General features: G+C 42.2%; 1 protein-coding gene across 2 annotated transcripts in view; it reads left to right on the forward strand.

Moving 5' to 3' along the window:
• The first annotated feature begins 655 nt into the window (after positions 1 to 655).
• The window catches only part of LOC120914367 (protocadherin-11 X-linked-like), a 1,131,869-nt gene continuing 1,104,944 nt past the window's right edge, over positions 656 to 27,580 (forward strand). The window contains exon 1 of one of the 2 annotated variants that reach the window (XM_040325048.1): positions 656 to 1,286. The gene's annotated coding sequence lies outside the window, so the exon portion shown is untranslated. The remainder of the gene's footprint in view (positions 1,287 to 27,580) is intronic. The other variant, XM_040325050.1, reaches the window with a different exon arrangement.

The raw sequence follows: 27,580 nt of genomic DNA on the forward strand, positions 1-27,580 counted from the left end.
AAATAAGGAATAAAAAGACACATGAAAGAAACAATGTTTACAAATAAGTGAAAAAAAGATACATGAAAGAAACAATGTTTACAAATAAGTGAAAAAAAAGATACATGAAAGAAACAATGTTTACAAATAAGTGAAAAAAAAGATACATGAAAGAAACAATGTTTACAAATAAGGAATAAAAAGATACATAAAATAAACAGAGTTTACAAATAAGGCATAATAAAAAAAAAAGAAGCAATGCTTACAAATAAAAAAAGAAAAAGAAACCCAGGAAAGACACAGAGGGAACAAAAGGGAAAGAAACAGAATTACAGAAAAAAAAGGAAACATAGGAATGCAAAGAACACTATGCAATGTAACTATAGCCCAGATAGATCCAGCAAGCCATCCTTAATGCTTGCAGAACAAGGGAGGGGGGGAGAAAAATCCAAATGTGGAGAGCTGGAAGGATGCTGCAGTGTTGATTTGCAGAGAGTGGACTGATGGTGGAGGCATTCAGCAAGATACCTTTAAGAGCAAGAGAGAGAGAGAGAGAGAGGGAGAGAGAGAGAGAGAGAGAGAGAAAGAGAGAGAGAGCTATCTGGGGAAAGGTTCTATGATTTGCATGCCAGGCCCCTCCCTCCCTGGTGATGTCAGTGAGAGAGAGGGATGCTGGCAGGACCATTGCTGTAACCAGACAGCAGTCAGTGCATGTATAGTCTGAGGTCTGCACTAGACACACACACACATACATAGAGAGAGAGAGCTGCTATCACTGCACAGAGAAGCTGCACTGTCCATGACCACCCCATCTCTGGTGACCTGAGCCTGGCTCCTTGCCCCCAAGGGGGGTGCCTTCCTCTACTCATCTCTGCCACAAAATAAAAAAAGGAAACAGATCTGATCCATCATCATCCTCCCAACTTGTTACTATAGCCAGCCTTGGGAGATCCAAGCCTTGCACCTGCCCCTGGCTTTGTGGAATTGCACATCTGACAGCCTGAGCTGTAGGAAATTCGACAGACTCTTTGCACGAACTTTGGATTCGCACTGTTCGTTCGAGCCAAAGGGAGAATCCAGCTTTTTTTTGCATATTTTTTTTTTTTGGTAATTGTATTCCTTTTCTTCTCTCTTGCTTTTTTTTGCTGGCTGCTGTGGACTTGCATGGAATGAGCAAGGAGCTGCTGAATGAAGGGATAGCTTTGAATGGTACAACTTGCCAAGCGGTGTGACTGCCACTCTCTCCAGATGATGCTGTGGAGTTACTGCAGAGCTGTGCCACGATTTGCACCTCGCAGGATTTAAAGGTAAGAGGACTGATGTTGTAAATTTGGAAGGGGGGGCTGAGTCCCCCCCCCCAGCCCCCCAGGAGATGCATTATTTGGGGTTTCAATGCATGAATTAGGATTTGGGCAAGTCACAAGTGCCTCTTACAAAGTGATGCTTGCTTTTCTTTTTTTTGGAGGTGCTATGGGTGAGCAGCATTTGGCTTTTTTTCTTTTTTTTGGAGGTGCTATAATAGGGGTGAGCAGCATTTTGGCTTTTTTTTTTTTTTTTTTGCAATTGCTCTTTTTTTGGTATCCACACTGAAGGTGTTTGACTGCTGCATTGATGTCAGGTGGATAAAAGATGTTTTCGCACCTCTACTTAAATGTAGCCCCATCCTCTCCCCTCCAGCTGAACAGCTGTGCGCTGTCTCTATGCAGTGGTGCCTGCTGCTGCACAGGGATGTGCGGGTTTCTTTCTTGCTCTACCTGTTCTTCTAGGCACAGGTAAGGAGGGTGCTGTACATTGGCAACTTGATTTTCTTTTTATTTGCTTTTTTTTGCTTTCTTAATTGTGAGATGGAAATATAGTGGTGCTGATGGGGGGGGGGGGTGAGTGGGGTTGCAGTGTAGGGCTGCAGTTGTAGGATGGTCAGGAAAGGGAGCTCTTGGCTGCAGTAGTGAGAGGTGAGGGGGGTAGAGCACCTTGTGTAGAAAGGGTGATAGGAATGATCAAGCTGAATGGGAGGCAGATGCAAAAGCAACTGGTAGCAAGGTATGGAGGGCATAGGGGGGTTGTCTACTGCATTGTGTGCACACATCCTGAGCATTCCATAGATGTGGTGGGTCTAGACTATGGATAGGGTTAACATCTAGTCATCTATACTCAGCAATCTATAGCTATAGTGGATTTGGGCTATGTATAGGGTTAAGGTTTTATCCATCCATCCTGAGCATCCCATGGATGTGGTGGGTTTAGGCTATGGAATTGGGTTAAGGATCTATCCTTAATATTCCAAAGATGTGGTGGGTTTAGACTATCGATAGGGTTAAGGATCCATCCTGAGTATTCCGTAGATGTGGATTTGGACTAGGTATGGGGTTAATGATCAATCCTGAGCGTTCTATAGATGTGGTGGGTTTAGACTATGTATTGGTTTAAGAATCTGTCCTGAGCATTCCATAGATGTGGTGGGCTTATTCTATGTATAGGGTTAATGATCAATCCTCCTGAGCATTCCATACATGTGGTGGGTTTGGACTATGTACAGGGTTAAGGTTTTATCCATCCATTCTGAGCATCCCATAGATGTGGTGGGTTTCGGCTATGGAATTGGGTTAAGGATCTATCCTGAAAATTCCAAACATGTGGTGGATTTTGGACTAGGTATGGGGTTAGTATTCCGTAGATGTGGTGGGTTTGGACTATGTATAGGGTTGAGGTTCTATCCATCCATCCTGAGCATCCCATAGATGTGGTGGGTTTAGACTATGCATTGGGTTAAGGATCTATCCTGAGTATTCCAAAGATGTGGTGGGTTTAGACTATCGATAGGGTTAAGGATCCATCCTGAGTATTCCGTAAATGTGGATTTGGACTAGGTATGGGGTTAATGATCAATCCTGAGCATTCCATAGATGTGGTGGGTTTGAACTATGTATAGGGTTAAGGTTCTATCTATCCATCCATCCTGAGCATCCCATAGATGTGGTGGGTTTAGACTAATATGGGGTTAATGATCAATCCTGAGCAATCCATAGACGTGGTGGGTTTGAACTATGTATAGGGTTAAGGTTCTCTCCATCCATCCTGAGCATCCCATCGATGTGGTGGGTTTAGTCTATGTATAGGGTTAATGATCAATCCCGAGCATTCCATAGATGGTGAGTTTGGACTATGCATAAGGTTAAGGTTCTATCCATCCATCCTGAGCATCCCATAGATGTGGCGGGTTTTGGCTATGGATAGGATTTAGGATCTATCCTGGGTATTTTATAAATGTGGTGGGTTTAGACTATGTATTGGGTTAAGGATCTGTCCTGAGCATTCCATAGATGTGGTGGGCTTAGTCTATGTATAGGGTTAATAATCAATCCTCCTGAGCATTCCGTACATGTGGTGGGTTTGGACTATGTATTGGGTTAAGGATCTATCCTGAGCATTCCATAAACGTGCTGGCTTTAGACTATGTATTGGGTTAAGGATCTGTCCTGAGCATTCCATAGATGTGGTGGGCTTAGTCTATGTATAGGGTTAATAATCAATCCTCCTGAGCATTCCATACATGTAATGGGTTTGGACTATGTATAGGGTTAAGGATCTATCCTGAGTATCCCATTGATGTCGAGGGTTTGGACTATAGCGTAAAGGTTCTATCCACCCATCCATCATGAGAATTCCATTGATGTGTTGTCTTTAGAATATGGATAGGGTTAAGGATCTATCCTCAGTATTCCATACATGTGGTGGGTTTAGACTATGCGTTGGGTTAAGGATCTATCCTGAGCATTCCATGAACGTGGTGGATTTGGTCTACGTATAGGGTTAATGCTCAATCCTGAGCATTCCGTAGATGTGGTGGGTCTAGACTATGTATAGGGTTAAGGACCAATCCTGAGCATTCCATAGATGTGGGGGTTTGGGCTATTGAATTGGGTTAAGGATCTATCCTGAGCATTTCATAGGTGCGTTGGGCTTAGTCTATGTATAGGGTTAATGATCAATCCTGAGCATTCCATAGATGTGGTGGGTTTGGGCTATGGATATGGGCTTAAGGTTCTATCCCTCTATCCTGAGCATTTCTATAGCTGTAGTGGATTTAGACCATGCATAGGGTTAAGTATCTATCTATCTATCTATCTATCTTTCTATCTATCTATCTATCTATTTTTAGGGTGCCTAGTTGCATGATTAATAGTCTATTGGATTCCCCGTCCAGCAATAGGAATTAGAATTCTAATAAGCCCCTGCATTCTAAGCCTTGTGCTGTATTGAACCCGCCGAGTTGATTTGCAGGAGTCCAGGCAGTTGTAAAGCTGAACAGTTTGTTGTATATTTCAATGAACAGAGCTCTCTATGACTGCTGAGCTCAGTCTTTCAGCACCAACACTGTATTATTATGTTGAGCAAGTAGAAAGCAAAAGTCGGGGGGGAAAAAAAGAAGAAGGAACTATATCCAACCCCTGTGACACATTAACAGCCTCCAGAGCTAAAATAAAATAAAAAATCCAATTTTATCTATAGCAGGTGTTATTTTATTTTTTATTATTTTTTTAAAAAAAATTAAAAAATTATTCCCATTTTTTTTTTAATCAAGAAATCGAGGAATCAAAACTAAAAAATAAATAAAATAATAATAATAAAAAAATGAGAATTAAAAGCTCCTAGCGGTGCCTTTTTCCGCTCCTGTGCGGTGTGATATTGATTAATGCCTCCGCTGTAGATATATTCAACGCACAAGTAGTGTCCGAGCAAAAAATCAATTTCAGAATATAAAACGTTTTGCCACACTTGTTTGGAGCCCCACGTAAAACGCACACCGGTCCTATGCATCAATCTCCGAGGGCGGCTTTAAATTTCCCCCAACGTCGAACAGAATCAAGACTGACAACATATATATATATACGTCTTTCATGGTGGGCTCCAGGAGCCATAAAATATAACAAAATAAATAAAAAATAGCGCAGGAACTATCTCTTGATGTCACGAACATCTATCTCTTTTTTTTTTTTCCCCATCTACAAGGTGCCCATAATTCTCTGTATCGGATGCTCTACTCTACATTATTCATTGCGCCAAGTTTTTTTTTGCACGTCACAAATTGGGTTTGGAATTATGATCCGTTCTTGAGGGGGGGGAATAAATAAATAAATAAATTGGCAGCATGCATTGAGATCCCAAGATTTATGGCTCCCAAGTGCCAATTCCCAGAGCCTTCCTACCTAGCTAAAACACAAGGGGTGTTGGGAATTGGAATATTCACAGGTGTTTTGGGTTTGTTTTTAATGAGTCTAATCACCAAAAGCGCGCTTTCGTAAGTGCTTGGTGCCTCTGTAGAGTTGGAAATGGGGTTTGACCGTTCTTACATTGGCTCGGAGATCTAATTAGATTTAGAGAAAAATGGCAAACAGACATTTGGGACCCCCCCCCCCCCACCCCTCGCCAATGTAAAAAAAAAAAGAATGATTGAGCTTCTTTGTTCTGATAGAGGTGTTTAGTTGGTGGCTATGGAACGTCGGTGGGATTGTAGCTCAACATGGCTTAAGCCTTGTGTCTGAGACATCAGGTAGAACATTAATAAACTGGCAATGAAGCAGCTACAATGGTATTCGTGTGTCTTGAATTTTCATCCCCTCTTGTCAACATGAACTCAATTTTCTGTAAGGCATCACCTGTCTTCCCTCCGATAGGCTCGGTGAGATGTTGAGGAAGACATCCTTGGTTGAAGTATAATTTATATGCAACATTGTGCTTGTCTGTTTCGGTGAAATTGGTTTTATGCTGCACAGCTTGTGCAGTTGTGGAGATCAAAGATCTGAGCCCATGCCGTTGTACTGAATTTGAATTCCACGTTGAGCCAAGTAATGAAGACGTTTTTTTTGGGGGGGCGAGACTTAATGATATCTGTTTGAAAAAAAAATGCGTTCTCTGTGAAGATCTCAGTCATGCAACATGGCAGTCGTAGACCAGTCGTTGAGAGTTGAGTTGAGTTGAGAGGTATCTTAATATAGCGTGGTCTTACCCCGAAGGGTCCCAACGCTCTTAGAGGAGCTGGCGGTGGTGTGGTGTGCTTGTTGAGGGACTATAAGCATCAGCCTGCTCTCCTGGCTAAGTGGCTGGAGACCTAAGACGGAGCCTGTGGTTGCTTTCGCCAGGAGTGGCGTAATTGTCGAAAGAAGTCAAAGTAGATTTCGGAAGAATGCTAATGCTAAGGTCAACTAATGCTAAGGTCAACTAATGCTAAGGTCAACTAATACTAAAGTCAACTAATGCTAAGGTCAACTAATGCTAAGGTCAACTAATACTAAAGTCAACTAATGCTAAGTTCAACTAATGCTAAGGTCAACTAATGCTAAGGTCAACTAATACTAAAGTCAACTAATGCTAAGGTCAACTAATACTAAGGTCAACCAGGCTTTCCATGCCTGGGTTCCAGACAACCACCACCCCTCCGAGAAAAAAATAATGTGTATTTGACGGCATTAGGACTCTTGGCACTGAGATGTTGAGAGGTTGATCCTCAGCTGGGATTGAGTTTTCACACATGGTGCAAAAAATAAAGATCTCAGGTTAGCCCGAATGGCATTGAAGTAGAGTATGAGTAGAAGGTCCAACGAGAAGGTATATGAGAAGTGCAAAAAATAAAGATCTCAGGTGACTCTGAATGGCATAGATGTATAGTATAAGTAGAAGTTCCAACGAGAAGGTATATGAAGAGTGCAAAATATAAAGATCCCAGGTTACCCTGAATGGCATAGAAGTGTAGTATGAGTAGAAGGTCCAACCAGAAGGTATATGAGAAGTGCAAAAAAAAACCCCCCAGGTTAGCCTGAATGGCATAGAAGTATAGTATGAGTAGAAGGTTCAACGAGACGGTATATGAGAAGCTTAGCAAAAACAGAAGTAACGTTATACAATTTTTTATTTCTGAGCTGTAGGTGCTTGGAAATAACTACCAGGCAGGGGGTGGACTGACCATTCGGGGCAATCGGGCAGTGCCCAAGGGCCCCATGCCACTAGGGGGCCCCATCAGGGTTGCCAGCCTCAGTAAAACCAGGGACAGTATGTAAAATTTTGGGTTTTAAAAAAAACAAACCAAGATCATATCTGCCCCACCTCTCCAGTAGCTTTTCAGTGTGTGTATGTGTATTCTGTGTGTGTGTGTGTGTGTGTGTATGTATATTGTGTGTCTGTATACTGTATGTGTGTGTGTGTATACTGTGTGTGTATATTGTGTGTCTGTGTGTGTATACTGTGTGTGTATATTGTGTGTCTGTGTGTGTATACTGTGTGTGTATACTGTGTATGTATACGGTATGTGTGTGTATACTGTGTATGTATACGGTATGTGTGTGTATACTGTGTATGTGTACGGTATGTGTGTGTATACTGTGTATGTATACGGTATGTGTGTTTATACTGTGTGGCCCCATAATCTATTGTCTGGGGGGCCCAATAATCTTCTCCTGCCCGGCTCACCATAATCTCTTATTGCCAAGGGGGGGCCCCATAATCTCTTACTGCCCGGGGGGGCCCCATGAGTTGTCAGTCCGCCCCTGCTACCAGGATATGCGAAGAAGCAATACTTCTGGAATAAACACGTATACCAAGATCAAGTTGATAATGAGTGGTTTAAGCAGACATGATGGACCTCTTTCAGGTTTCATTATTGCAAAGGTGTTGGACACCATTCCGTTCCCGAGCATGTAACGGATGCTTGAAAACAACTAAAAGGAGACGCAAAGGAAAAAAATAATAGTAATACGTCTGTAATAAATACAAGTCCTAAGATCAAGTTGGTATTGATGAGTAATAGAGCAGTAATGATAGACCTCTTTTGTTTTTTTTTTATTGGAAAACTTATGGCACCATTCAGTTCCAAGCAAGCAATGAATGCTCGGAAACAACTACCAGGAGATTAAAAAAAAAAAAAAAAATAATAATAATAAAAAAAAATCAATACTTGGAATAAATACATATCCTAAGATCAAGTTGGTAATGAGTAATATAAGCAGGTATGAGGAACCTCTTTTGGGGTCTTTTTTATTGGAAAATTGATGGCACCATTCAGTTCCCAAGCATGCAGAAGATGATTGAAAACAACTACCAGGAGATTAAAAATAAATAATAATATATATATATATTATTTATTTATTTAATATATATATATATATATTAAAAAATGAATAAAGATCCAAAATATAAGTTGGATTATTTCTGAAAAAAATACTGGAATATTTCTGGAATAAATAAAGATCCGAAATATAAATTGGATTATTTCTGGAAAAAATACTGGAATATTTCTGGAAAAAATACTGGAATATTTCTGGAAAAAATACTGGAATATTTCTGGAAAAAATACTGGAATAATTATGGAATAAATACAGATCCTAAGATCAAGTTGATGATGAGGATGAGTAATATAAGCAGGCATTATGGCCTTTTTGTTGTTGTTGTTGTTGTTTTTATTGGAAAAGTGATGAACACCATTCAGTTCCAAACATGTAATAGATGCATGGAATCAACCATCAGGTGATAATAAAAAATATATATATATTTCTGGAATAAATAAAGATCCAAAATATAAATTGGATTATTTCTGGAATAAATACTGGAATATTTTTGGAATAAATACTGGAATATTTCTGGAATAAATACTGAAATATTTCTGGAATAAATACTGAAATATTTCTGGAATAAATACTGGAATATTTCTGGAATAAATACTGGAACATTTCTGGAATAAATACAGATCCAAAGATCAAGTTGATAATGAGTAATATAGGCAGGCATTATGGCCTTTTTTGGGGGGGGAAAAGTGATGGACAACATCACCATTAAAAAAGATACATAAGACGCGTTTCGACCTGTGCATGTATGGTCTTCTTCATGGGGATAATTTGCTCTAAAAAGATACATAAGTAATATAAGCAGGCATTATGGACCTTTTTTTTATTGGAAAAGTGATGGACACCATTCAGTTCCAAGCACATAATAGATGCATGGAATCAACCACCAAGATATTAAAAATAAATAAATAATAATAATAATAAAAAAATATTTCTGGAATAAAGATCCAAAATATACATTGGATTATTTCTGGAAAAAATACAAATCCTAAGATCAAGTTGATAATGAGTAATATACGCAGGCATTATGGTCCTTTGTTTATTTTTTATTTTTTCTATTGGAAAAGTGATGGACACCATTCAGTTCCAAGCATTTAATAGATGCATAGAATCAACTACCAGGAGATAAAAATAAAAAAAAGTACAATATTTCTGGAATAAATACTGGAATATTTCTGGAATAAATACAGATCCAAAGATCAAGTTGATGATGAGTAATATAAGCAGGCATTATGGCCTTTTTGTAATTTTTTTTTTATTGGAAAAGCGATGGACACCATCACCCTAAAAAGATACATAAGACACGTTTCGACCTGTGCATGTAAGGTCTTCTTCAGGGGGATAATTTGCTCTAAAAAGATACATAAGATCGCGTTTTCGACCTGTGCATGTATGCTCTTCTTCAGGGGGATAATTTTCTGTAAAAAGACACATAAGAACGCGTTTTCGACCTGTGCATGTATGCTCTTCTTCAGGGTGATAATTTGCTCTAAAAAGATACATAAGAACGCGTTTTCGACCTGTGCATGTATGGCCTTCTGCAGGGGGATAATTTGCTCTAAAGAGATACATAAGAAATCAAATTTTTCTTTACCGCCCTTACACTATGTGGTCCTCCTGCCATTGGTTGATGGTAATCAGAGGCTTCTTGGTGCTCAGTGGGGGGATTTAAATGCACTTTTGGTGATATGTTGGGAGATTTAAGTTGTTACGACCCGTGTTGTTACAATCGTTTTTTTTTTTTAAATGAAGATTTTTTTTTTTTCAATTACAGCCGAAGAATTAAGTCCAGAACTTTTGCTCGGAGAGGCCATAAAAGCTTCTGCTTGCGTAGCTCCTTCAAAAGCTCCTCTGTTTGAGGATTTAAACTGCCCTTGTAATTGTCTCTAATGTGTTATGCAGCAAATAAGAAGGACGGATTAGCAAGGTATACATTTTCGCGTTAGGTCTCACGACTTTATTTTTTTGCATTTACTGCCTCCAGCATTTATGTAAAGATATTATTATTATCATATTTTAAAGAGGAGGGGGGGGGGGGGTTGAAGATATCATGCCCTTAATGCACTAGCATATGTTATCATTTTCCACAAAAGCCTTTTCTTTTGTTAATTGGCCGTTGAGCACCGTCTTTCGATAAAAGCAAATTCTCGTTTTTTTTTTATAGTTGTCATTCAGTCTTCAGTTTTAGGACATCCTAATTAGGGATTTCTATGGATGACAATTGAAGCGAAGACGTTAAACTGGAGAAAAAAAAACGGCGTCATTCGTGATGTTAAAGGCGAGTTTAGCGTCCTATAAATTGTAGATGTCATGAAGTCCCTAAGACAGCCCATGACGCGGGTCGAAATGCGAAAAGTTGACGCAATGAATTTCTTTTTTTGGAACGGTGAGCGTGGTGATTTGCTACGTACATGCGATATACATTCCTCCTATATGTTTAAATAGACCTGTGCGTGTCTGTGTTTGTGTGTGTTGGTGCGTGGGTGTTTTTTTCAAATAAAAGGGGACCGCGCAATGTCTTGGTGAGTCAAAACACACTATGAGGTTGATTTACTAAAACTGGAGCACTAAGAATCTGGTGCAGCTGTGCATGGTAGCCAATCAGCTTCTAACTTCGGCTTGTTCGACTTAAGCTTTGACAATAAAATCTGGAATATGATTGGTTATTACTATGCACAGCTGCAGGGCCTGGAGGGGCAGCTGCCCTGGTCACAGTGGTATCATGTAAGGTGGGGGGGTGTGCCACAAAGAGATTGGAGGGAGGCAGGGACAGGACAAGGGGTGGGCAGAAGGGATGGCTTCCCTGGGCACTGTGGTATCATGTAAGGTAGGGGGGGGGTTTCACAAAGATATGGAAGGGAGGGGATTTGTTTTAGAGGGCGACTAAAACTGGTGCAGCTGTGCATGGTAACCAATCAGCTTCTAACTTTGGCTTGTTCGATTTAAGCTTTCACAATTAAAACCTGGAAGCTGATTGGTTATTAGTATGCACAGCTGCAGGGCCTGGAGGGGCAGCTGCCCTGGGCACAGTGGTATCATGTAAGGTGGGGGGTGTGCCACAAAGAGATTGAAGGGAGGGGATTTGTTTTGGAGGGCGACTAAAACTGGTGCAGCTATGCATGGTAGCCAATCAGCTTCTAGCTTCGACTTGTTCGATTTAAGCTTTGACAATTAAAATCTGGAATCTGATTGGTTACTACTATGCACGGAGGGGCAGCTGCCCTGGGCACAGTGGTATCATGTAAGGTGGGGGGTGCGCCACAAAGAGATTGCAGGGAGGCAGGGCTGGGACAAGTGGTGGGCAGAAGGGACGGCTACCCTGGGCACAGTGGTATCATGTAAGGTGGGGGGTGCGCCACAAAGAGATTGCAGGGAGGCAGGGCTGGGACAAGTGGTGGGCAGAAGGGACGGATACCCTGGGCACTTTGGTATCATGTAAGGTGGGGGGTGTGCCACAAAGAGATTGCAAGGAGGCAGGGCCGGGACAAGGGGTGGGCAGAAGGGACGGCTACCCTGGGCACTTTGGTATCATGTAAGGTGGGGGGTGCGCCACAAAGAGATTGGAGGGAGGCAGGGCCGGGACAAGGGGTGGGCAGAAGGGACGGCTGTCATGGGCACAGTGGTATCATGTAAAGTGGGGGTGTGCCACAAAGAGATTGGAGTGAGGCAGGGCCGGAATAAGGGGTGGGCAGAAGGAACGGCTTCCCTGGGCACTGTGGTGTCCTGTAAGGTAGGGGGTGTGTCACAAAGAGATTGGAGGGAGGGGATTTGTTTTGGAAGGAGAATTTGGAGGGCACTCAGAATCTGGTGCAGCTGTGCATGGTTACCCATCCAGCTTCTAACTTCAGCTTGTTCGATTTAAGCTTTGACAATAAAACCTGGAAGATGATTGGTTACTATGCAGGGCCGGGACAAGGGGTGGGCGGAAGGGGAGGCTGCCCTGCGCACTACTATGCACAGCTGTATGTCTTTGTGGGGGTATTTTTGCTGACACATAACGCTCACACATCTTGGGGGGGGGTAGTTTGGCATGTTCGCCTTGGGCTGTAGATGACCTTGTTCCAGCACTGCAGAGCTGCACCAGATTTTGCTCTCTCCAGTTTTAGTACATCAACCCCTATATAACCTATTTATTTTTTTTGTCTTTGGGTGCCTTTTGATCAAATGATAAATATAAGATCTAAGAGGACGTTTATGGTTGACATGAACTGAATCAGTCATGCTAGAAGCAGAGGGATGTTATTGTGTATATACCGTGCCGAAACCCAGCAAGATTTCCAAGGAAGAAGACTTTCCAGGTCTTATGGTTTTGAAAAAAAGCTTTTCGAAACGCATTGTTTTTTTTTTTCCCTAGTTTAACCGTATGAAGACCATTTATACGCGGAGCGTGCTGCTCAAGGCCAATCTTCAAAACCTATAGCATTGTCCCCGTATATCAATTGTGTTCTGTAGAATTTATGATAGCGCACTGTTAGCTGGATTCAGGTATGTCGGCGTAACTTTGAGGCGGCGTAGCGTATCGCATATACGCTACGCCGCCGTAAGTCAGAGAGGCAAGTGCTGTATTCACAAAGCACTTGCCTCCTAAGTTACGGCGGCGTAACGTAAATGGGGCCGGCCTAAGCACGCCTAATTCAAATGTGGAACAGGGGGGCGTGTTTTATGTTAATGATTGGTGACCCGACGTGATTGACGCTTTTAACGAACGTCCGTGGACATATCCCAGTGTGCATTGCTCCAAAGTACGCCATTTCGACGTGAACGAAAAATTACGTCCAGCCCGATTCGCGTACGACTTACGCAAACAACGTAAAAAGATAGGCTTGTTCCGACGTCCATACCTTGCATGGGCTGCGCCACCTAGGGAGCAGCTTTATCTTTACGCCGGCGTATCTCTCACGTAAACGGCGTAACTAATTGCGACGGGCGCATGTACGTTTCGGAATCGGCGTATCTAGTCATTTGCATATTCTACGCCGAACTCAACGGAAGCGCCACCTAGCGGCCAGCGTAAATATGCACCCTAAGATACGACGGCGTAGGAGACTTACGCTGCTCGTATCTTAGCCTAATTTAAGCGTATCTGGTTTCCAGAATACGCTTAAATTTACGATGGCATAGATTCAGAGTTACGACAGCGTATCTACTGATACGCCGGCGTAAACGTATCTGAATCCACCTATGTATGTTAAAGGCCTGCAACATCCAAATGACCATGAAAAGTCTTCGGGGAAAGAGGAGGACTCGGAGGAAGGACTTAGAGGCAGCAATGGCTGTGCTACCGGCACCAGTATCAGTTTAGTGGTTGCATCTTAGGCTTCAGGACTAAATGATTCTTATTTAATTGTAGAGTGCTGCAACTTCATTTCAAGTAGGAGAAGAAGCCCCGGAGGTACGGTCCCACGGATCAACCCGCCATCTCCGAGTAACCATGAAAACCTTGGAGGAGGTTTTAAAAAACAAAAAATATACACAACAGAGCCTTTGTTCTCTAGGCATAAAGATTGTTATGAGAAACATCTATTGGACTCTACAGTATGAGAAAAAAAAAAAAAAAAACGATCGTTCTCATTAGCTGTCATGATCATTTGAGTAAATAAAGTTTGTGTCTTTGGTTCGCGTGTATCCGTATTCCCGGGGTCATCCTTGGGGATGCGTCTTCATATGTTCTTCTCTTCCAACAGCTTAATGAGCAATTAGCCGTCGTGTATGCAGAACTGATAACTGGTGCGCAAAGCGGGCATCTAGCAGGAGATGTCAGCGTGGCCCACCCCCGAACCAAGATCTATGACCCCCATTTTTTGATGTCCAGGCAGCCAAGATGATGTTGAGTACAAATCTTCGAATGCTTTTCTACTAGAGTTGCAATCATCGAGGTGCCTGTTACTGGTGGTGGCGCGTTCTGTACGTATTTATCGACCAATTAAGACCGTCACCTTGCCAGGCTAAAAGCTGTTTTTTTTTTTTTAGTTCCGGTTTTGAAGTCAGGCTAATTCGGTGACCTTATTGAAGTTGAAATATGGAAGAGGCGGCTTACTGGCAGTTTGGTGGACAAGCTTATTGTTGACTATTCAAGGTTCCTGCTGTTCATTTATAAGCAGATTGGTCATCAAAAACACTTTATCTTAGCTGCAGGCAGTCCAGTGTGAACGATTTATCTATGTTGATAGCCCTATCCAGGGCCGCCATCGGAGGGGGGGTACAGCCCATACACATGTAGGGGGCCCTGGTGTCCTGAGGGGCCCCCGGCCACAAAGACTGATGCCCTGTACACACTAACCCTAACCTTGAATGGTGTTTCTGACGCAATTCCGTTCAAGCTTGGCTTGCATAGACACGGTCACACAAAAGTTCTCGGGAACTTTTGACCATCAAGAACGTGGCGAGGAACAACACTACAATGAGCCGAGAAAATGAAGTTCAATGCTTCTGAGCATGCATCGGAATTTTGCGCATCGGAATTGCTACAGACGATCAGAAGATTTGAGAACCAGCTCTCAAATTTTTGTTGGCGGAAATTCTGACAGTAAAGGTCCGATGGAGCCTACACACGGTCGAAATTCACCAACCAAAAGCTCACATCGGACTTTTCTTGACGGAAATTCCGACCATGTGTACGCGGCATTAATCTTAGCTGCAGGCAGTCCAGTGTGAAAGATTTATCTACGGTGATAGCAATATCCAGGGCCGCCATCAGGGGGGTGGTACAGCCCATACACATGTAGGGGGGCCCTGGTGTCCTGAGAGGCCCCCCGGCCACCCAGGCACCAACCCAAAAAGACTGAGTTGTTGAGTGAGCGATGCACTCAAAGGAATGTCACTTTGCTGAATATATGGGGCTCTCTCTTTTCTGAATTGGGGTGTCTCTTTGCTGAATATGTGGGGATGTCTCTTTGCTGGATTGGGCTGTCTCTTTGCTAACTCTATGGGGCCATCTCTTTGTTGAATTGGGTTTATTTTCATATATTAAGCTGTAAGAGTGTCAAAATAAAAGTGGGTGCACCTAAGGACTCAGTGGGATGGCCAGTGGGCAGATTTGGTGGAACGGCCATGTTGGTGTTCAGGCCGGGAGGGGGGCAGGCTTAAAGCTGTGTGAATATCTTATATTCCAAAGGTCTTGAATTGCAAAAACGGTTGCACAAATATTCTATGCATGCACCGATATGGTCCTTCTTCTGGCTGCAGATTCTATCCCAACTAATCATTATGTATTATACTTAAGTTCTTGAGAGTAGGTGCGTAATTTGGGGCAGGTTTTTAGGGGCTCAAGTATATTACTTTGACCAGGGGCCTATTTTGCTATTAAAATGGCCCCGCCCATAGACAGTCCTGGGATTCATCAAATACTGGAGTCAAGCATCGGCAGGACTCCAGCTCCGGACCCACTGGGCGAATAGGACCCTACCTATCTTATTCACTTAATTTAGGGTTGTCTGATTACCTAGGCTTCACCGCTAGTGACGGTTACTGACTACAGTGGAACCTCGGATTGCGAGTAACGCGGTTAACGAGCAATACCGAGCACTGTATTTCCTAAAATCCTAACTGGGTTTGCGAGTGTTGTCTCGCAAAACTAGCAGGATTAAGGCCAAAGCGGTGTGCAGTGCCGTCTTTGGCCTGAGGCGGGGGGGCGCCGCTGTTCGTAAATGCACGGAAAGGCCCAAGGACAGTTCGGCTGACCTCGGCAAACCCTCGGAAAGGCTCGGGAACAGAGTCCACTGTACTTCCTAATACGAAACTGTCTATATGCTCATCTAATTGTCACTGCTTCACTACTTCTATTACGAGACCATATGGTCCGCTGTTAATTTAAACATTGTAGTGCACTGTTGTTATGTCCGATAAAACCCTATAAACATGTTGGAATTTAAGTATCAGCTTCTGAGGTATATCATGGCTTTGATACTAATTTAAGGGCATCTTTAGCACTTACATAAGCATTTTGTCACTTGGGCAACGTAACATTTGAAAACGTCAGCTGTTGTCTTGCTCTAACCTTTAAAGTTACGGCATTGGAGACGTGGTGGGTTGCGGTGTGGGAATAACATAATCACCTGCTAATGCAAAGTAATGCAAAGCGATTCCACCTACTGATCTAAGCTTACGTTTATCAGACGGCCTTACTTAGCTGACTACACCTGCTATGATTTGATTGGGTGATATGTGCACCGATTCTTGTTGATTTTCCAAAATGTTGGAGTGCGAAGACCTACCTAAACAATCTATTTGATGTGGTGGCTGACCATGTTGAAGTGTAAGGTTATCTTCCGAGCATTCCAAGCCATTCAGATAAAAGTCCCAATTATTGACTTGGTGGCTATTTTCTAGTTTTGGGTTTTAAGGTTTTGCTTGATGTGTTTCTAATCATCTTATAGTATGGAAATTTTAATGGCCGAACTTCAGGTTTGATGGTCAGTCGGCCAAGTGTCCATGCTGAATTCTTGATAAATGATGTTATGCTACTCAACAGACTTAACCAAGGTTTGAGTCTTTGACGTAGTGGCTAAGAAGCTGACCGTGTTGAAGGATAAGGTTATCCACTGAGCATACTAAGCCATTCATACAAAAAGAGCCCCAATAATTTTCTTTGTGACCTTTTTCTAACTTTGGGTTTTAAGGTTCAACTTGATGTGTTTCTAATCATCTTACAGTATGAAAATTTTAATGGCTGAACTTCAGGTTTGAGGGTCAGTCGGCCAAGTGTCTGTGCTGAATTATTGATCAATGAGATTAAGCTACTCAAAAGGCTTAAGCAAGGTTTGAGTCTTTGTTGTGTTGGCTAAGAAGCTGATCGTGTTGAAGGGTAAGGTTATCTACCGAGCATTCCAAGCCATTCAGATAAAAGTCCCAATTATTGACTTGGTGGCTTTTTTCTAGTTTTGGGCTTTAAGGTTCAACTTGATGTGTTTCTAATCATCTCACAGTATGAAATATGTAATGGCTGAACTTCAGGTTTGAGGGTCAGTCGGCCAAGTGTCCATGCTGAATTCTTGATCAATGATGTTATGCTACTCAACAGGCTTAACCAAAATTTGAGTCTTTGATGTGGTGGCTGACCATGTTGAAGGGTAAGGTTATCTAACGAGCATTCCAAGCCATTCAGATAAAAGTCCCAATTATTGACTTGGTGGCTATTTTCTAGTTTTGGGTTTTAAGGTTGATGTGTTTCTAATCACCTTATAGCATGGAAATTTTAATGGCCGAACTTCAGGTTTGATGGTCAGTCGGCCAAGTATTGATAAATGATGTTATGTTACTCAACAGACTTAACCAAGGTTTGAGTCTTTGACGTAGTGGCTAAGAAGCTGACCATGTTGAAGGGTAAGGTTATCCACCGAGCATACTAAGCCATTCATACAAAAAGAGCCCCAATTATTTTCTTGATGACCTTTTTCTAACTTTGGGTCTTTAAGGTTCAACTTGATGTGTTTCCAATCGTCTTGCGGTATGAAAATTTTAATGGCTTAACTTCAGGTTTGAGGGTCAGTCAACCAAGCGCCCATGCTGAATTCTCGATCAATGAGGTTATGCTACTCATTCCTTTGAAGTCAAAAGTTTTAATTAAGTTAAAGGCATGGAGTAGATAGCTGGTTACAAATGTGGGGTGGAACTTGGCATTCAGCAAAAAGTCAAACAGTTGACCTTATTATAGTTGCTGTAATTTAAATTCGAGGGCTTGTTGGCTTTGAGTTGAATTTTATGAATCCGGCAAACTTAATTGGAACCATTGAAGTGGTCGCCCCTTTGCATTTTGTAGATCATGCTGGTTTTGTCAATTTTCGAGCCGGCGCCTAGTAGCAATTCTTAGGTTAAACTTGCCAGAAATACCAAAAGTAATGCCAGGACCTACAGTATAATACCATCCCCCAATCACTGAATCAACTAACAAACACCAGCCCACAGAAAGAGGCGGGGGGGCGCCGCTGTTCGTAAATGCACGGAAAGGCCCAAGGACAGTTCGGCTGACCTCGGCAAACCCTCGGAAAGGCTCGGGAACAGAGTCCACTGTACTTCCTAATACGAAACTGTCTATATGCTCATCTAATTGTCACTGCTTCACTACTTCTATTACGAGACCATATGGTCCGCTGTTAATTTAAACATTGTAGTGCACTGTTGTTATGTCCGATAAAACCCTATAAACATGTTGGAATTTAAGTATCAGCTTCTGAGGTATATCATGGCTTTGATACTAATTTAAGGGCATCTTTAGCACTTACATAAGCATTTTGTCACTTGGGCAACGTAACATTTGAAAACGTCAGCTGTTGTCTTGCTCTAACCTTTAAAGTTACGGCATTGGAGACGTGGTGGGTTGCGGTGTGGGAATAACATAATCACCTGCTAATGCAAAGTAATGCAAAGCGATTCCACCTACTGATCTAAGCTTACGTTTATCAGACGGCCTTACTTAGCTGACTACACCTGCTATGATTTGATTGGGTGATATGTGCACCGATTCTTGTTGATTTTCCAAAATGTTGGAGTGCGAAGACCTACCTAAACAATCTATTTGATGTGGTGGCTGACCATGTTGAAGTGTAAGGTTATCTTCCGAGCATTCCAAGCCATTCAGATAAAAGTCCCAATTATTGACTTGGTGGCTATTTTCTAGTTTTGGGTTTTAAGGTTTTGCTTGATGTGTTTCTAATCATCTTATAGTATGGAAATTTTAATGGCCGAACTTCAGGTTTGATGGTCAGTCGGCCAAGTGTCCATGCTGAATTCTTGATAAATGATGTTATGCTACTCAACAGACTTAACCAAGGTTTGAGTCTTTGACGTAGTGGCTAAGAAGCTGACCGTGTTGAAGGATAAGGTTATCCACTGAGCATACTAAGCCATTCATACAAAAAGAGCCCCAATAATTTTCTTTGTGACCTTTTTCTAACTTTGGGTTTTAAGGTTCAACTTGATGTGTTTCTAATCATCTTACAGTATGAAAATTTTAATGGCTGAACTTCAGGTTTGAGGGTCAGTCGGCCAAGTGTCTGTGCTGAATTATTGATCAATGAGATTAAGCTACTCAAAAGGCTTAAGCAAGGTTTGAGTCTTTGTTGTGTTGGCTAAGAAGCTGATCGTGTTGAAGGGTAAGGTTATCTACCGAGCATTCCAAGCCATTCAGATAAAAGTCCCAATTATTGACTTGGTGGCTTTTTTCTAGTTTTGGGCTTTAAGGTTCAACTTGATGTGTTTCTAATCATCTCACAGTATGAAATATGTAATGGCTGAACTTCAGGTTTGAGGGTCAGTCGGCCAAGTGTCCATGCTGAATTCTTGATCAATGATGTTATGCTACTCAACAGGCTTAACCAAAATTTGAGTCTTTGATGTGGTGGCTGACCATGTTGAAGGGTAAGGTTATCTAACGAGCATTCCAAGCCATTCAGATAAAAGTCCCAATTATTGACTTGGTGGCTATTTTCTAGTTTTGGGTTTTAAGGTTGATGTGTTTCTAATCATCTTATAGCATGGAAATTTTAATGGCCGAACTTCAGGTTTGATGGTCAGTCGGCCAAGTATTGATAAATGATGTTATGTTACTCAACAGACTTAACCAAGGTTTGAGTCTTTGACGTAGTGGCTAAGAAGCTGACCATGTTGAAGGGTAAGGTTATCCACCGAGCATACTAAGCCATTCATACAAAAAGAGCCCCAATTATTTTCTTGATGACCTTTTTCTAACTTTGGGTCTTTAAGGTTCAACTTGATGTGTTTCCAATCGTCTTGCGGTATGAAAATTTTAATGGCTTAACTTCAGGTTTGAGGGTCAGTCAACCAAGCGCCCATGCTGAATTCTCGATCAATGAGGTTATGCTACTCATTCCTTTGAAGTCAAAAGTTTTAATTAAGTTAAAGGCATGGAGTAGATAGCTGGTTACAAATGTGGGGTGGAACTTGGCATTCAGCAAAAAGTCAAACAGTTGACCTTATTATAGTTGCTGTAATTTAAATTCGAGGGCTTGTTGGCTTTGAGTTGAATTTTATGAATCCGGCAAACTTAATTGGAACCATTGAAGTGGTCGCCCCTTTGCATTTTGTAGATCATGCTGGTTTTGTCAATTTTCGAGCCGGCGCCTAGTAGCAATTCTTAGGTTAAACTTGCCAGAAATACCAAAAGTAATGCCAGGACCTACAGTATAATACCATCCCCCAATCACTGAATCAACTAACAAACACCAGCCCACAGAAATAGGGTTCCAATTACTCAACTTGCACTGGCCTGGATTCAAGAAGCAATTGCGCCTGTGTAACCATAGTTACACAGCGCAATTACTTACTTGCCCCGGCGTAACGAATGTTCCTGATTCAGGAACTTCGTTACGCCGACTGCAGCCTAAGATATGCGCGGCATAAGGCTCTTATGCCCGCATATCTTAGGCTGCATTCTTGCGATGGCCGCTAGGTGGCGTTCCCATTGTGGTCAGTGTATAGTATGCAAATTGCATACGAACGCCGATTCACAACGTTACGCGAGCCCTGCGTACGCAGTTTACGTCGTTTCCGTACGGCGGTTTTCGCGTAAGGCTGCCCCTGCTATTAGGGGCAGCCAATGTTACGTATACCCGTCGTTCCCGCGTCGCGAAATTTCAAATTTACGTAGTTTGCGTAAGTGAATCGTGAATGGCGCTGGACGCCATTCATGTTCACTTTGAAGCAAATGACGTCCTTGCGACGTCATTTGCCGCAATGCACGTCGGGAAAGTTTCCCGACGGAGCATGCGCTCTACAAACGGCGCGGGAACGCGCCTAATTTAAATGATTCCTGCCCCCTACGGGATCATTTAAATTGCGCGCGCTTACGCCGGGCATTTTGCCGGCGCGCCCACGCAATTTACGGAGCTACTGCTCCGTGAATCAAGGGCAGCGCAGTAAATTTGCCGGGGCGCAGGGAAAAAACGTTGCCCTGCGCCTCCGCAAAAAAAGCGCAAATGTACCTGAATCTACCCCACTGTTGAGTATTGACTTGAAGACGTCCTAGGCATTACAATCCTGAAGGGTATTCGGAATGGCCAACATTTTTATGTATGGATACTGTAACTGTCAGTGTACTCAGCAGCAGAATGCCCTTTATTTGGGCACATTGTTATTCTTTGCCCGTCGCACTGAGAAAAAAAATAACAGTGCACTAGATTTAGGCTTCCAGATGGAATATAATTTAACCTAGACAATGCTTTATTAGGCTGCAGAGATAAATGGACTGCATGCCTTCTAAATATTTGATCAAATGTTTACTCATTCCGATGACATGTCTGAAGTCTCTGAGCTTCACACCAACTACTTATCCAATACAAAGTGTTTTTTTTCCCCCCCTTGCTGCAGCATAAACCATACATCAATACCAGTTACTAAATTAATCTCAGCCCTTACATTACAAAGCTCGCTACTAAATCGCTTACCTCCAGGTGCTGCTAATTCCGGCCAAACCACAGCAGATGCCTTGATAGTACCGAAACTTAAAACCGCTATACATATAAATGACATCATTTGCATTCACTGCTTTATGTAATATAGCTAAAATAGCAACAAAGAATAAATCTGTAAAAAGTTATTTATTATATTTTATATATATAGCGAGAGAGCAACAATGATTAAATCGGTAAAAAGTTATTTATTTTATTTTATATATATATATAGAGAGAGAGAGAGAGAGCAACAATGAATAAATCTGTAAAAAGTTCTTTATTGCATTATTATATGTGCCGAATAGCAAAAAAAAGGGCTGGTCATGGAGAGGGTAAAATCTCCTGGAGCTGAAGTGGTTAATTTTATATATATTTTAGATGTAATAATATAATATACATATATATATATATATATATTATAAATAAACCTGTAAAAAAGTTATAATATAATATAAAGTTAATATAAAGTTATAATATAATAAAGATCCTTTTACAGATTTATTTATTAAAAAAAATATATATATATATATATATATATGTATGTGTGTGTGTATATATATATATATTTTTTAATAAATAAATCTGTAAAAGGATTATTTTATTTAAAATTAACCACTTCAGTTCCAGGATATTTTACCTTTTTACAGATTTATTTTATATATATATATATGTAAAAAAGTTATTTATTGTAATATATATATATATATATATATATATATAATAGAGGACTTTTTGCAGATTTTTTTATTAAATAAATAAATATGTATATATATATATATATATATATATATATATATATATATATATATATATATATATATATATATATATATATATATATATATATATAAATCTGTAAAACAGTCCTTTATATATATATATATATATATATATCAAGGGCGGATCCAGAGTCTAGTCTCGGGAGGGGCACTGCCAGAAAATAAGGTGTTGCTTACAGAACTCAATTAGGTGTCTGGTGTGTCCACTGCAATGTTGCAGTACCGCTAAAAAAATCAATGATCGCCGCCATTACTAGTAAAAAATATTTAAATATAAATGCCATAAATCTATCCCATAGTTTGTAGACGATTGTCAGGGACTGCAGATGTGGTACAAGGGATGGTCATGGTACAAGTGATGGTCAGAGACTGAAGACATGGTACAATAGATCAATGCAGCCTCATCAGTGCCCATCATTGCAGCCTCACTGTATATATGAACGCAGCCCCACTTTTGTATATGAATGCAGCCCCACTTTTTTATATGAATGCAGCCCCACTTTGTATATAAATGCAGTCCCACTTTTGTATATAAATGCAGTCCCACTTTTGTATATAAATTCAGTCCCACTTTTGTATATAAATGCAGTCCCACTTTTGTCTATGAATGCAGTCCCACTTATGTATATGAATGCAGTCCCACTTTGTATATTAATGCATCCCCATTTTGTATATGAATGCAGTCCCACTTTTGTCTATGAATGCAGCCCCACTTTGTATATGAATGCAGCCCCACTTTTGTCTATGAATGCAGTCCCACTTTTGTCTATGAATGTAGTCCCACTTTTGTCTATGAATGCAGTCCCAATTTTGTCTATGAATGCAGCCCCAATTTTGTCTATGAATGCAGTCCCACTTTGTCTATGAATGCAGCCCCACTTTTGTATATGAATGCAGCCCCACTTTTGTCTATGAATGCAGTCCCACTTTTGTCTATGAATGCAGTCCCACATTTGTCTATGAATGCAGTCCCACTTTTGTCTATGAATGCAGTCCCACTTTTGTCTATGAATGCAGTCCCACATTTGTCTATGAATGCAGTCCCACTTTTGTCTATGAATGCAGTCCCACATTTGTCTATGAATGCAGTCCCACATTTGTCTATGAATGCAGTCCCACATTTATATATGAATGCAGCCCCACTTTTGTCTATGAATGCAGTCCCACTTTGTATATGAATGCAGTCCCACTTTGTATATGAATGCAGCCCCACTTTGTATATGAATGCAGCCCCATTTTTTATATTAATGCAGCCCCACTTTTGTATATGAATGAAGCCCCACTGTGCATGGCACTCACCATGGCATTGCCTCGATCACACACAGCAGGTATCTCCTCTCCCGATGTGTGTCATGGAACAATCAGGAGCTGTAGGTCTGTGTTCGACAGGGCAGTGTGCTCTAGCAAGGTCCCCCCCTAGACGGGCCTGTGTGATAGACAATACACTGATTCAATCAGTGTTCCATCTCCATCTACTATCACACAGGCAGGTCTAGCACAGACAGCACAGCCGAACACAGACCCAGCTCTCACACACAGCGAGAGATGCCCGGTGTCATACACGCAGGAGAGAGGGGGAGCGCTGCAGTCAGCTACAGCTCAAAGCAGCCTCAGGACAGGCAGCCTACCGGGCTGGGCCAGATCCGCCCTGGTGATGAGAGAGAGAGAGTGAGAGACTCGGCAGCGGCAGCTGCAGGCACTGCAAAGCAGTTTTAAAAAAAATGACATGATTGTCTCGGGGGGGCAATTTCCCTGCCCCCCCCCTTGGATCCGCCGTTGATATATATACTGTATATATATATATATATATATATATATATATATATACATATAATAAAGAAGAACCTTTTACAGATTTATTTATTAAAAATATATTTAATTTATTAAAAAAAAAATATATATATATATATATATATATATATATGTGTGTATATATATATATATATATATATATATATATATATATATGTGTGTGTATATATATATATATATATATATATATATATATATTATTATATTTAAAATTAACCACTTCAGCTCCCGGAGATTTTACCCCCTTCATGAGCAGGCCTTTTTTTGGCACAATCGCGGGACGCCGGCGGATATCGAGTCCGCGGCTTCCACAGTCACGGTCACAGAGCTCGCCACCGTCACGCGCGCAGCCACCAATTTAAAGGGGACGTCTACATACGCCCATTTGCGCAGCCGTGCCGTAAAAAGTCGTTCGGCGGTCGGCAAGCGGTTAAAAAATAATGAAGAAAGAAAGTTCCCGAGGCGATCGCTCGTTCAAACCGAGATCCCGAGTCACCCGGGACTCTTCTGAAGCTCTGGTGCCACGTAGGGCACTTTTTTTTGTGTTTCTTTTGAGTTCGTTAGAAGCTCCGCACTTCAATCTTACCTTTGTTGTTGCTTTTTCTTAAAATAATAATCCACCGGCCGCGCTTACCAGTGGTAAGGTTGGTGAATTACGATTGGAAGCAGCTGAGATCGGGAACAGGGGAGGGGAGGGGCGCGACCTCAAACTAGCAGGAGGTACGCTCAGAAGTGATGTTAGAAAGTATAACGGTGATAGGCGCTTGGAACAGACTCCTGGTTGAGGTCGATTATTTTTTCCTTTAGTAGATTTTTTCGAATGATTTATTTATATATAACCGCCCCGCCCGTCCGCATTTTTCTGCGCATTTACCTGCACGTCCGCAGTGGCTTCCGGGTTCAGGGTGCGTATGAGCGCCACCCCTGGCTGACTCCGGCTGTGATTGGACACAGTGGGCTAGATTCAGGTAGCAATTACGCCTGCGTATCCATAGATACGCAGCGTAATTGCTAAGTAGCGCCTGCGTATCGACTTTCTGTATTCAGAAAGCTCGATACGCCGACTGCAGCCTAAGATATGACTGGCATAAGGCTCTTATGCCGTCGTATCGTAGGCTGCATTCTTACGATGGCCGCTAGGTGGCGTTCCCGTAGTGGTCAGCGTAGAGTATGCAAATTGCATACTAACGCCGATTCACAACCGTACGCGCGCCCGGCGTTCGCATTTTACGTTGTTTGCGTTCGTCGGTTTCTGCGTAAGGCTGCTCCTGCTATTAGCAGGAGCAGCCAATGCTAAGTATACCCGTCGTTCCCGCGTCGCGATTTTTGAAAATTACGTCGTTAGCTTAAGTGAATCGTGAATGGCACTGGACGCCATTTACGTTCATGTTGAAGCAAATGACGTCCTTGCGGCGTCATTTACCGCAATGCATGTCAGGAAAGTTTCCCGACAGAGCATGCGCACTACGTTCGGCGCGAGAACGCGCCTAATTTAAATGATCCACGCCCCCTACGGGATCATTTAAATTACGTGCGCTTACGCCGGCCAGTTTTACGGAGCGCCCGCGCAAATTACGGAGCTACTGCTTCGTGAATGAAGCATAGCGCAAGTAATTTACGGAGGCGTATCGTTAAAACAGTACGCTGCGCCTCCGTAAGAGTGCGCGCCCCTACCTGAATCTAGGCCAGTGGGAACAATCTTTTTGCTTTTTCCCCCTGCTTTGCAGGGAGAAGACACAATGAGATATTTAGTAGAATAGCAGCACACAGGCACATGTTGAACTCTTTGATCGCCCGTAGATGTTAAAGCGGAGGTCCGCCATTTTTTTTTTTTTTTTTTTAAAGTCAGCAGCTACAAATACCGCAGCTGCTGACTTTTAAAATAAGGACACTTACCTGTCCAGGGTGCCGTCAGACGCAGCACTTAGGGCCGGATTCACAGACATTTGCACTTGCGCCACGTATCAGTGATACGCTACGCCGCCGTATCTTACCTGGCGGAATTTCGAATCCTCAGCGATTTCGCGCCGTAAGTTCCGGCGGCGTAGTGTTTTTCTGGCGGCGTATTTGAAATTGGGCGGGTTGGGGGCGTGATTCATTTAACCGCTTAAGCCCCGGACCATTTTGCAGCTAAATGCCCAGGCCAGGTTTTGCGATTCGGGACTGCGTCGTTTTAACAGACAATTGCGCGGTCGTGCGACGTGGCTCCCAAACAAAATTGGCGTCCTTTTTTCCCCACAAATAGAGCTTTCTTTTGGTGGTATTTCATCACCTCTGCGGTTTTTATTTTTTGCGCTATAAACAAAAATAGAGCGACAATTTTGAAAAAAATTCAATATTTTTTACTTTTTGCTATAATAAAAATCCCCCAAAAACATATATAAAATTTTTTTTTTTCCTCAGTTTAGGCCGATACGTATTCTTCTACCTATTTTTGGTAAAAAAAATCGCAATAAGCGTTTATCGATTGGTTTGCGCCAAGATGTATAGTGTTTACAAAATAGGGGATAGTTTTATTGCATTTTTATTAATTATTTTTTTTTTACTACTATTGGCGGCGATCAGCGATTTTTTTCATGACTGCGACATTATGGCGGACACTTCGGACAATTTTGACAAATTTTTGGGACCATTGTCATTTTCACAGCAAAAAATGCATTTAAATTGCATTGTTTGTTGTGAAAATGACAGTTGCAGTTTGGGAGTTAACCACAGGGGGCGCTGTAACATTTAGGGTTCACTTAGTGTGTGTTTACAACTGTAGGGGGGTGTGGCTGTAGGAATGACGTCATCGATCGAGTCTCCCTATATAAGGGATCACTCGATCGATGCGCCGCCACAGTGAAGCACGGGGAAGCCGTGTTTACATATGGCTCTCCCCGTTCTTCAGCTCCGGGGACCGATCGCGACGGAGCGGCTATAAACGAATAGCCGCGCCGTCCTCCCAGATCGCTCCCCGAGGGATCCCGCCTGCCGCACGCAGCGGAGGGGGTCCCGATCGGACCCCCCACCCGCTAGAAGGCAAGGGCGTATATATACGCCCTTCTGCCTGTCCGTGCCATTGTGCGGACGGATATAGGCGTGCGGCGGGCGTTAAGTGGTTAAATGAAGCGCGTCCCCATGCCGAATGAACTGCGCATGCTCTGTTTTGAAATTTCCCGCTGTGCTTTGCGCGAAATGACGTCGCACCGATGTCATTTTTTGAACTTAGACGTGAGTTACGTCCATCCCTATTAACGGACGACTTACGCAAAAAAAAATAAAAAATTTCGACGCGGGAACGACGGCCATACTTAACATGGCAAGTCTATCTATACGCCGCAAAATAGCAGCTTTAACTATACGCCGGAAAAGCCGACTAGCAACGACGTAAGAGAATGCGACAGCCGCGCGTACGTTCGTGGATCGTCGTAAATCGCTAATTTGCATACCCGACGCGGAAAACGACGCAAACTCCACCCAGCGGGCGCCGAAGTATTGCATCTGCGAT

Source organism: Rana temporaria, chromosome 9 (genome assembly GCF_905171775.1).
Source record: "Rana temporaria chromosome 9, aRanTem1.1, whole genome shotgun sequence".
Lineage (NCBI taxonomy): Eukaryota > Metazoa > Chordata > Amphibia > Anura > Ranidae > Rana > Rana temporaria.